We start from the raw sequence: 11,208 nt of genomic DNA, 5'->3' as shown, positions 1-11,208 counted from the left end.
GCACCGGGGCTCACGGCCTCAGGAATGTTTGGAAGAGGGTCGAAGTAACAGCCCAACAAACAAGATAAATTAGACCCTTTGTAGGGGGTCCCGTGGAGGAACAGCACGGCCCAGTGCGGGAGGCCTCCTAGTACTTTCCTGAAGGAGGCCAACAGGGCCTTCCCAGCAAAGGCTGCTGAAAGCTGTGTGTCTCTCCTCTCCCCTGCAATGTTATTTTGACACCTACTAAAACAGTAAGGAAAACTACGTTCAAGACTGTTGCAGTAGAGTCAGGACTCCCACCGTAGGAGAGAGATCAGGCCCACCTCTGAATACAGCGCGCGAGTGCGGCTTGATAGCTAAGGCAGAGGCAGTGGCCGGCGATGGAAATGTGCTAGAGGAGATGGCAAGGGTGAGGGATTCCTGCTCAGACTGGGCCAGGCAGGCCCAAGACAGGATGGGGGTGGGAGGTAGAGGGCCAGTCCCAGCGAGAAGAGGGCCAGAGGGGCCTGAAGTTTGGTCAAGGAGAGACTCTTTGTCGCCCCAAAGTTTCCTTCATACAGAATGCTAAAACTCTCTCCCTCCCTCTCTGTGTGTGGACCCCTCTGTCCAGGAACCCTCCTGAACCTCTCCCCCCTTCCTGAAACTCCCTCCCCACCCTCTGGGAAAAGGAGGTCTTGGGGGTTCTGCTTGACTGCATTTTCCCAAAGAACCAGCCTCCCTTTCCCACACTCACCATCCGGGAACTCTGATCAACAAACCTTCTGCCTCTTTGCAATGTCCTATAAAATGCTCGGCTCAGGGCCTGGCACATAGTGACATTTAGCCAGTGTGAGTGAGGGTCTGTGTTGCTTTAATGTTTAGCTACGAAAAAGACAAGACTGCTCAGTTTCTACAGCTAGACAGAATCCATCATAAAACCCTCCCCTCTCTCTCATGGCTTTTTCATTCGTTCATTCATTCGTTTGTTCATTCAATACCTGCTGAGCTGGGTCTCTGTTCCCATCTCTGCAGCTCCTAGTGCACAAGACACTCCAGGCCTTCACGTTCCAAGTGTGCCCACAGACCTGCTGCCTTCCTAACCCCTTTTTGAGGTCTGGCTCCTTCCACATCTGCTCACTCTCTATGCCTGCCCTGCCTCCAATGGCTGCCTGTGTGTCCACAGCTCACACCAAGGCAATGGGGTCCAGAGGCCAGTTTTCCTCAAAAGTGTGGGCTTAGGGGTTGAGGCATGCAGAATGTAATGCCAGTCCCTCCCCTGATAGATCCAGTTCACCATGGGATGAGAAACAGGTCGAGTCACCTGCCAAAGTGGCCTGGGAAAAGCAAAGCTGAGGGTGGAAACAGTACTGGGAGAAAGTTGTAACCCCCGCCCCTATTCTGCACTCCCTTCATGGAAATACAGTGACAAAGAGCAGAAGCCGGGCATAGTGGCACCAGAACACGTGATGGAGTAACGTTCCTCCTCTTTCCTGCGAACTTTGACTTACCAGCCCTTATCATCATGACCACATTATTACTTATATTTGAGTCTGATTCTCGTGAAGTAATCCTACAGTAAAAAGTTTTGAAAAATGATTCACTTTCTCCAATGTATCTCTTGAATAAATACATAAGTTAATATGCCTTATTGGGTTGTTCCAGATTTTTTGTAGACAGGATGAGCAGTAATGAATGGAGGACACTGGCTTGGAGCCTAGAGATAAGCAGGTGAGCAGAACTGCAGAGCAATCCAGACTGACGACAATGGGGCATGAACCAGGGTGAGGCTGCCAGGGTGGAGCGGAGGGCACGGGCGAGAGGAAGGCTTAGGCGTTCCTTGGCCATGACCAGGACTCAAGGGGATGTAGGCCAGGGCAGTTACAATGCCCGTCTGGCTTGGCTACTCTGAGTGGCCAGACGGTGGCACCTTTCTCTGGGCACCACCCCTGGAGGTGGTGGCGGTGTGATGAGCTCCATTTGGGACAGGAGGCGTTTGAGGGCCTGGGGATGTCAGGTGGCTGATCTGTGGCTCCAGCCCTTGCGCAGCCAGCCTGGGCTGGAAACCCTGATGCCGGGGTCCCAGGTGGAAGCTGGGGAAGCTGAGTGGGGTTGAGCTTGCTGTGACAGCCTGTGGAGGAGACAAGCACAGGTGTCTAGGGACAAGCACAGGTGGGGGGCTGTGAAGGAGGGGACTCCCCATTGTTGCTGGAGTGGGTAGTGTGCCTGTCACCAATGCTTTGCAGGCAAATGACATCACCCCCGGCCCCAGGGTTACCGACCGTGCACCACAGAGGGACTTGGCACTCCTGGTGCCTGCCAATAACACAACCGGTTCCCCAGAAAAGAATGACCCCGTGCCCGAGATCAATCCCATTCTCTGCCTCTGTGGGTCCTGCCTGCCCCTGTGTGGCTCCAGTGGATAATTGTATACAATGCATGGAATGTGGGATCTAAATCTGATATTTTCTGCTTCCTGCTTGACTCAAGGAGCCCCTTCCATGGCTGAAGCTGCAGTAACGTAAACCACATGGCAGAGGATCACAGCATCCCCCTTCCCACTGCCTGGGAGGGATGCTCCAGGGCTCAGTTCTCGCCACCCCCACTCCCCAGAGAAGTTGCAGTCAGTCAGAGACACCACAGCCCGCAGGAAGTCTGGCCTGAGGTTTGGCCAAGCCAACCGCCAACGTTGCCCGTTTCTGGTGGGGCGCATCTTTGGGGACCAGCTGGTTTGTCTCTGTCCTCTAGAGTGATGCTGTACTGCTCCAGGAGCCCCAAGAGGAGCAAGGCCACCGTGTCCCTCGTCACTTGGCAAAAGCTCCTGGGCACAGCTCCGGGCCTGTGACCTCACCAGACCCTGGGGATGCAGGACACGCAGGCTTCCCTGGTGGGGCTCACACCATACTCAGGGACAGCTGGAGATGCCAACATGGACGTAGTCCCAGGGTATACAGGGATAGGCATATATCTAAGTTAGCCCAGAGTTGGACTTACAAGGAATTCTTCCAGGAGGAGGAGATGCCAGACCCGGGCCATGAAAAAGTGAATGTTCTCTTTTTGAGCCTTGGTCTTCTCATTGGTGAAACTGGCATAATAGAAAACTTTAATTCATGGTTTAGAAAACATGACTGAAATGACAGGAAATGTGCAGCAGCCCTGTAGGTCATCCACCCCACAGGCCCCCAGAACTCCCTTCCTCTTTGCCTTTACTGCCATGGAGGCTGGAAAGGTCAGGCACTTGTGCTCCCAGACTCCCTTAGGTAAAAGGACCCATGTGACATGACTCTGGTCATATGTATTAGAGATACTAACCCTTTGTGCTAAACATTATTCCCTGTTTGTCTTTTAATTATTTTTCCCTAAGTGTTAAGTTTGAAAGAATTTCAAGCTCACAGAAAAGTGGAAGCATTGATCCTGCGTCTGTGCCCCATGCCCTATCTTCAGCCCTGGCAAGTCCCAGGGAGGACTGAGCAAAGGGCTGCCAGGACTGTCAACAGCAGGGGATGAGCATTTCTGTTCTGGAGTGGGGAGCTGGGTGGCAGGTCACTGATGTGCTGGCAGTTAAGGCTGCCACACTGGCTTTATCCTTTCTCTGTTGCTCTGTGTTTCTCCTGAAACATTTAAGAGTTAATTGTAGACATCCTGACACTTCATTCAAAATACTTCAGTGTAATAAAACTTCCATGTTTCTTAGAACCAGCACATCCTCCTTCAAAACCACCACGCAATGATCATGCTCAGGAAGTCTGATGTTGATACGATACTGTTACCTAACATACAATCATATTCCACTTTGCCCAGTTGTCCCAATAATGTCTTTTATGCACAACTGCTTCCCCCCTCTCCCTGTCCCCAATCAAGAATCAAATCGAGGGTTATGCATCGTGTTAATTGTCATGTCCCTTTTGTCTCCTTTGCTCTAACAGTTCCCAGGCTTTTCCATGTTCTACGAGATTGATGTCTTTGCAGGATTCATGCCAACTGTGCAGGCTTCTCGGTTGGGATTTGTCTAATTATTCCTCATGATTCGACGTAGGTTACTATTGGGCAGAAGAGCTCACCAGTATCACGTTGGGGGCGAGTGATGCCAGCATCCTCCTGGCTGGCAACGTTGAGTTGGATCATTTGATTGAGGTCAGTTAATGTTTGTAGAATTTTTTCATGCAGGCTTGAAGGTTTGTATGTACTGCCCACTGTGGACATTCCTCTTGGTTTTTACAATGAAATTATTCTTAGACTAAGTATTCCTCACCCCAGACTACATAAATATTCACCAATTTCCTCCAAATAAATTTCCTACAATCAATTCTTTGGAAAATGTGGTTTATGTCATGAGATTAGGGTCATTTCCTCCCCTAAATAGATAGCCAAGTGTACAGTACCATTCATTCCTAAGTTTTATTGAACAACTCATCCTTTCCTCCACTGGAATTGTCACATTTTTGTATTCTAAATATTTATAAATGTCATTTTTTGCTTCTGGACTCCCTATTCTGTTGTCTTGATCTGCCAATTTGGCTTCAAGTGCTACACAGGCATCACTCATAATGATATCTGACAATGAAACTCTCCAAGTGAATTTATGGTTTCATGATGTAAAAATGTGAATCTGTTTTTAGACAGAGCAGAAAGAAGTGAGAGAGTTCCCTGAGGAGGTAAGAGGGCTGGGATAAAGACCATGGGTGGAAGAGTGGTGACAGACGGTGACAGCTGGACAGACACGCAGCCATCAGCGAGGCTTGACCTTTGGCATTTGGCTGAGAACCTGCTCCTTCCTCTTCCTCTCTTGCTCTGCCCACCTTGGATTTCAGCATCATATATTTCCAGTATCTCTCCATGCCATGCACTCAAAATAAATTGAATTCAGTCTTATGACAGGGGACAAGCAGTCCACGTGAGGGTGCATCATAATCTATTTCATCATTATGCTATTAAATGCCATTTTGGTCCCCCAGTTTTCACTTCTCAATTTTAAAATTCTTGTATATTTATCTTCACTTGTGCGAGTATAGCCATGTCAATTTAAATTTCTATAAGTGAAAATGCTAAATCAAAGGACTTCCTTCTTTAAAATGTTGATGCTGTCACACTGCTCTCAGAAAATCTCTATGAACTGACATTCCTGCCAAGGGTACACAGGATGCCCACTTGTCTATCCTCTCAACAATAGTGGATTTTATCTTCTTCAGGTTTACCTACCTTGAGAAGTGAAGAAAAATGGTGTCTCATCATTCTTTTAATGTGCAATGACTTGCTGGTGGCTTATGGGATTTTAATTCTGTCACCCAATGTTTCTTTAACTCACTTTTGTGCCCCTAGCAATCAGCATAAGCATTTTGATTAGAGTCCTACAGCTTTTTATCTAGGCCAGGAAGGAAGTCTGGGAGGACAGAACCCAGCTGGGGTGGCCCTAAATCATTAGTTAGAGACAGATCAGCTCCCTAGGAATTTGGGGGGTACAGAGCAGTTGCCATGATCTAGGGCCTAGTCCTCAGTTTTGTAGGTAGCCTCGTCCTTTGCAGGGAGTCTCAAAGACTGCTTCCTGCAGACAAATCTCACAGATGCCTTTGCCATTTGACTCAAGACCTGAGGCAGGCTACCCAGCTTGATGTACCAGGTCCCCGGTGAGCCCCTCCAACTTGCGCCTGGCCCCTGTCAGCCCCTATCTTCCCAGGTGAAAGGAGTCCGATCTCTTATTCATTGTGGGTCTAGAGCAGAAGCCCTGGGCTGCTACCTAGCCAGTTGGAGAGCTGGGCCCTCCAAGTCACTGCGCGTTCTAAGAGTCACCACTTTTGATTACAAAAGGAGTTTTTTTTTTTAAATTTTATGTGTCCACGAAGGTCTCCAAGAAAATCCAATGCAGACACAATTCCAGAACATTCAGATTACTATATGCACGACGGGCAAGTCGACAGAGGGAAAAGGCCTCACAACAGTAGCCATGCAGAGAAAACTGGACAGAAAGGTTAGATCACTGGTTAAAACAGTTCTTACCAGAAAATGATGAAAGCCATCACTTACTGAGCCAGACCCTGTGGTCAGGGCTTCACCTACTTTACTTCTTCTGCTCTTTGGCACACCCTCACCCTGACAGGTAGGGACTTCTGTCCCCATTTAAAGATGAGGAGGTGGAGGATGACAGGTTAACTGATTTATTTAGAATCACAAAGCTAGAACTCCCGCAGGGGTGGTTTGGAGGTCAGGTCTTTATCGTGACCCCCTACTGCAGTCTCTTTCCTGACCTCAATGGAGGCATTTGGTCCTTGCCCTGTCATCTCCCAGGACATCTTAGAGCTCCAGGTTACATGATTCAACTGCAGGTGCCCTGGTGCAAGGGATCCCGAGTCTTCTCCGGGACTGGCGAGTTGACTGGGTCTTTGTGAATCTGAGCGGGCAGTTCAGCCACAGTGATGATGTTATAACCAGTGACCAGCAGATGGCAGTGTCCGCCAGTCCGCCACCATTTGTTCCAAACCAACGGAGGGGCTCCTTTTGAGAGATCCCGTGAGGAACTTTCGGAAAAGAAGCCACCCTTTTCCTCTGTCTCCTCCCCCTTCCCCACCCCGTGGTCGGGCCCAGCCATCAGCTACCTAGGAAATTGGGGGTGCAGAGGGGCTGCCATGGACTAGGGCCTAGTCCTCAGTTTTGGATGGTGTGGATGCCATTGTTGTTGTCCCGGATAACCTGCAATGAGGCGGCCCGGGGCTGTGCATAGGAAATTCCTCGGAGCCTGAGGAAGCTCAGCTCTGGGCATCAGATGGGGGACTGAACCAGAGCCCTGCTGGACTCTTGCCACACCCACAGCCCAGGCAGCCCCATCCCGGGTCTTTCTTGGGGAGAGGACTGCAGCACAGCAGCACCTGATGCAGTGCAGGGCCACCCCCTCTGCAGGCTGTGGTCACTACCTTCCTTCTCCCACCCTTCTAGGCAGACCATCTTCAGAAGCAGAGCTGCAGGCTTACGCAGGAACCTGCCTCCTCACCTATAATGCTCTCTCCAGGGGCCACTGTGGGTCAGGCCAAGGGCAGGCTCTTGAGTGGGTCCCTGGCTGTGGGCCCCATCCTCACATGCTCTCCACCTTGCACAGGCAGACTGTTGGTGGAAATTGTCAGCCTCACTGTGCGTTTGGGGATGTAAGGCCAGGAAGTTGAGAGGGATTTGCAGCCCAAGGGTAGAGGGTGGATTGGAATTTTGGTCTCTTGCTTCTCAGGAGCATCAACCAATCATTGTCAGGGGCCATCTGTTTTATCTTCCAAAACCGTGCTTGGTTGCAGGGACCCAGAATCCCCAACAGTGGACAGGAGGGCATAAGTGAGCCCTCATTTGCCTGGGCTGGACTAGGCTGGGCTGAGACCTTCAGAGCTTCAGCGGCACAGGATTACAGGTGGGACCTGCCATCCCAGAAGGCTGTGATGTGAAATGGCAGGGTTCTGATCACATCCCCTTCTTGGGAACCTGGCTTCCTCACATGGATGATGCAGGCTGTAGAGCAGGCCATCTTTAGGGAACCTCCTCATGCTCTTGTCATAGGACCTAGGGACCCAGTGTCTGGGTGTGTCAGGACACTCTTGCAGTAGGCTGAGCAGGCTGCAGCTGGGGCTTGTTCAATTTCCGGTGCCTAGAGGTCACACAAGGTGGTTCTAGCTGGTATCTGAGACTAATTTCCTAAGTGGCATTAACCCAGGCTCATGTTCCCAGAGGACATGTAAACTCCTGATAGCAAAGGTGTCTGAGGGATGCTATGGCTCCCTCAGGGTCAGTGTGAAAACTTCCTCACATTCAGGGCTATCAGAAGGCTGCCTGGGACAGGGAGCTCCCCGTCTCTGCAGGTATGCAAGCACAGCCTGGGGAGCCCTTTGCTCTGAATATGGCATGGTAGGTACGGAAAGTTGGTTCAAATAACCCAAAATGTTCCTTTGGATTCTGGGATTCTATGACCTGTTTCAGAGACGGCTTCTGCAAGGCACAGATGAACAGCAAAGCACCCTCCAAGCGAAGGATTGGGGACCAGCCCTCCCCACCCAGTCAAGAAACACCCACCTGCTGACCAGGCTGCTTTTACTTTTCCCTCCCTCTTGAAGCAATCTTACCTCCTCTCTCTGGAGTCTGGAGTTCTGGGGATTAGGAGGTGCTCATCAGACTGATGACAAATGGAAGTTCCCAGGTTTCTCCCAGGCTTCTCTGAAGTTCCCGCACCAGCCTCTGAGCCTCATCAACAGCACCCTAGTGACCCCTGGGTCAGTGCAGCAGACAGAGGGTCTCTCTTCAAAGTGCACTTAGTGGCAGGCAAAGCACACTACCTCCCTCCTGCTTGGCCCCCAAAGGCTCCCTGTGTCTCCCAAGAGGAAGCCCCAAGCAAGCCAGGGTCAGCCCGGTATTGTGGGCCCCACAAGGGCCCACCTGCTCATCAGAAGTCCTCAGCTTCAGGAAGTCAGGGACCGAGGGCTGGGAACTCTGGTGTCACCTTTCTTTCTCCTCAAGAGGGTGCTGTCTTCACTTGGGACGGATGTTCATTCAGAGGCCACCTGGAAGCCCTGGACAAGGCATCCGAGACCTGGATCAAGTCAAGCCCTGGGCTTGGCCATGTGGGCACATCATGTAAACTTAGCAGCTGGGTCACATACTCCTGTTAGTCCGCCCTGCTCTGAGCTCTGCAGCTTCTTGAGCCACAGGCAGGCCACGCTGCTGGTGACGACAGATCACATTCAACAGCAGGTGTGAGCTCCCAGCTGACTGCAGTCGGCAGTCAGTCGCAGGAAGAGGCCCCCAGGGGGTACTTTCACAGTCTTCCTTCACCTGGGCCTGAGAGTTCTTTCCCTGCCAGGAATTTTTCCAGAGAGCTAGAGAGGAAAGGTGGGACACTGCTTCTCTATCGTGGCGGGGGGTGAGTGCTGCAGACCCAGCCCCTCCAATTCCCACCTCCCTTGTGAGCAGCCAAGTGTTGGGCAAAGAGAGTTGGTGACTCCAGGCTCTGCCATTCACCAGATAACCCCAAGGGAGGTGCTGAATTTCTCTGTGCCTCAACTTTATCTATAAAATGGGAAGAATAATACCCACCTGACAGGACAAAGCAATGGTGGGAATGAAGTGACAGGAGGTATGGTAAGCAGTTGGCAGTGTGCCCAGCATTCAGAGAACAAATGGTTTCTATCAGCATTTAAGGGGAAGGAGAGGGAGTCAGACATGGAGCAAGCATCCCTGGGCCTCCCTCCTCCCTGGGCTTAGCTCCAGTGCATCCTCTGCTGATCAAAACGTCCCCCAGTCCCGGTTTCCCTCGCTTTACTCTGAACCTGACGGAGCACTGCACATTCATGTGCATGTATGCGTTTACTGTCTCTCCTGCTCTTAGGGAAGCTCCAACGGTTTGTCGTGTGCATTGCTGGGTCCATAACACACAGAAGGCTACCAGCAGTTAGGTATTTACTGGAAGAAGGAATGAATGGAGGTATGGATAAGTGATGAATGAATGAATGATGCCTCATTTTGCAGACCAAGAAAAATAGGTGAGAGCAATTAAATCCCGGCTCAAGCACACAGCTAGCGGGCAGTGACTGTCTCCTCCGGAGCCTTCTCATGCATTTAAGCTCAGCCATCATCACCTTGGGATACAGAACAGACTGAGGGAGGGTCAGGGGTTGGAGGACAGCATACTGAGCCTCTTCTGTGCCAGCCTGTTATTCAGTCCACACATGGACTCCCCAAGCTGGAGAATCCTCCCATTTTACAGTCTCGAAGATGTTCAGTAGCCTGCTCTTACAGGGACAGCGAGAACGCAGGGATCAACCCATCCCTGATTCCTAAGCTCCAAGGTGGCCTCAGGGCTATGGTAGCACACAATCAACACGATTATTTGGCACCCACTGTGCCAAGCCTGTGCCAGGACACTTCCATTCTCTCCTTGCTATTAAGAGGTCAAGGGCAGGATGAGAACCAGTACTATGACCCCAGCCCAGGGTTCCCAGGACACCGGCACAGATTGCAGTGGGTATGATTTGTGAAACACTCCAGGACTGTTCCTGTGTGGCTGTTAAAGGGAAGGGACCTGGGAAAGAGAGCAGGGACGCAGTACACACATCAGCGGGGAGGCCTGCGGCTGGGCTGCCAAGGAGCCTGACCAGTTTTTCTCTAGAGGGGCAGCTCCAGCAGACAGCCTGCGTGGGTTCCTGCCCACCGCTGTGGACACCCTCAGAGAGGGAGCTCTGTAGTCAGGGGCCTTGTCCTGGGCTCTCTAGCTTCAGTCTCAAAGGCAAGCTGAGTTACAGCAGCGGTGGTCATCCCATCCCCCACAGCGCTTCCTGCCCAGACAGTCCCACGCCAATCTCAGGCTTTCTCCTCTGCCCACCTGATGGGCCTGGGGTCCAGGTAGAGTGCCCCCCCCACCACCAGACCTCTCATTTTGTTGCCATCAATCCCCAAGCGGTGAGTGGCCCACATCTCTGCCGCGGTTAGGAAGCCAAGGACTGAGAAGCTCGCTTGGGACAAAGCAGCTGAGGCAGGGGAACTCGGGAGCCTGGGCTACAGTCGGCCTAGGAGCTTCCCCGGCCAGGCCTCTTCGGTGGGTCAGAAAGCGGAGTCGTCGGGCCAGAGTCGGACTCAAGCGGCTTTGGGTCTTTTGACGGCGCGTGGACGCTGATCACCCGCTCAAAGTAACGGTGACGCACCGCCCCATCTAGATAGATTCCGAGCTCGGTAGCAAATGCAATTTTACAGAATAAAGGGCGTGCCTGCCCTGCCTCTGGGTCCATCCAGCTCAGCCCCTCCGTCCCCATAACAGCAGCTCGTCCATCTGTTGGACATTCCCGCACTCGCGGGATGGTAAAGGGTGCTGGTGGAGCTGAGAGGACGACCTGCCTTCCGCGCGCATCCCTCTCAGACGTGGCCTCCGGGGCCTGACCTTGCCCGCTGCGGATCAAGTACCCCACGGCGCGCGCGAGTGCGCAACAGGGCACCGCCGCCTCCGAGCGTCCCCATCACGCACCCGCCGACCTCCCTCAATAATTCTGCGGGGGAAGGAACTACGAAGGCGCCACCCCGGGGATCTTCGCCACCCGCCCTCCTGGCTTCTGGCCGCTCCCCAACATACCCAGTAGCCAGTTTCCGTTAGCCGGACCCCCAGAAGGCGGGAGGAAGGTCATCACTTTCGACGCACAGATGAACTCAGGGAGCCACAGACGAACAAGGGGCGCCCGGGAGTCCCCTCCTTACCCCGGGGCTGCCTTTGTATTTCCTGAGCTCTTTTCTGGTCTTGGC

Source organism: Manis javanica, chromosome 1, assembly GCF_040802235.1.
Source record: "Manis javanica isolate MJ-LG chromosome 1, MJ_LKY, whole genome shotgun sequence".
In the NCBI taxonomy this organism is placed as follows: domain Eukaryota; kingdom Metazoa; phylum Chordata; class Mammalia; order Pholidota; family Manidae; genus Manis; species Manis javanica.
The sequence above is the reverse complement of the archived record's forward strand: the minus strand, read 5'-3'. Positions refer to the sequence as shown.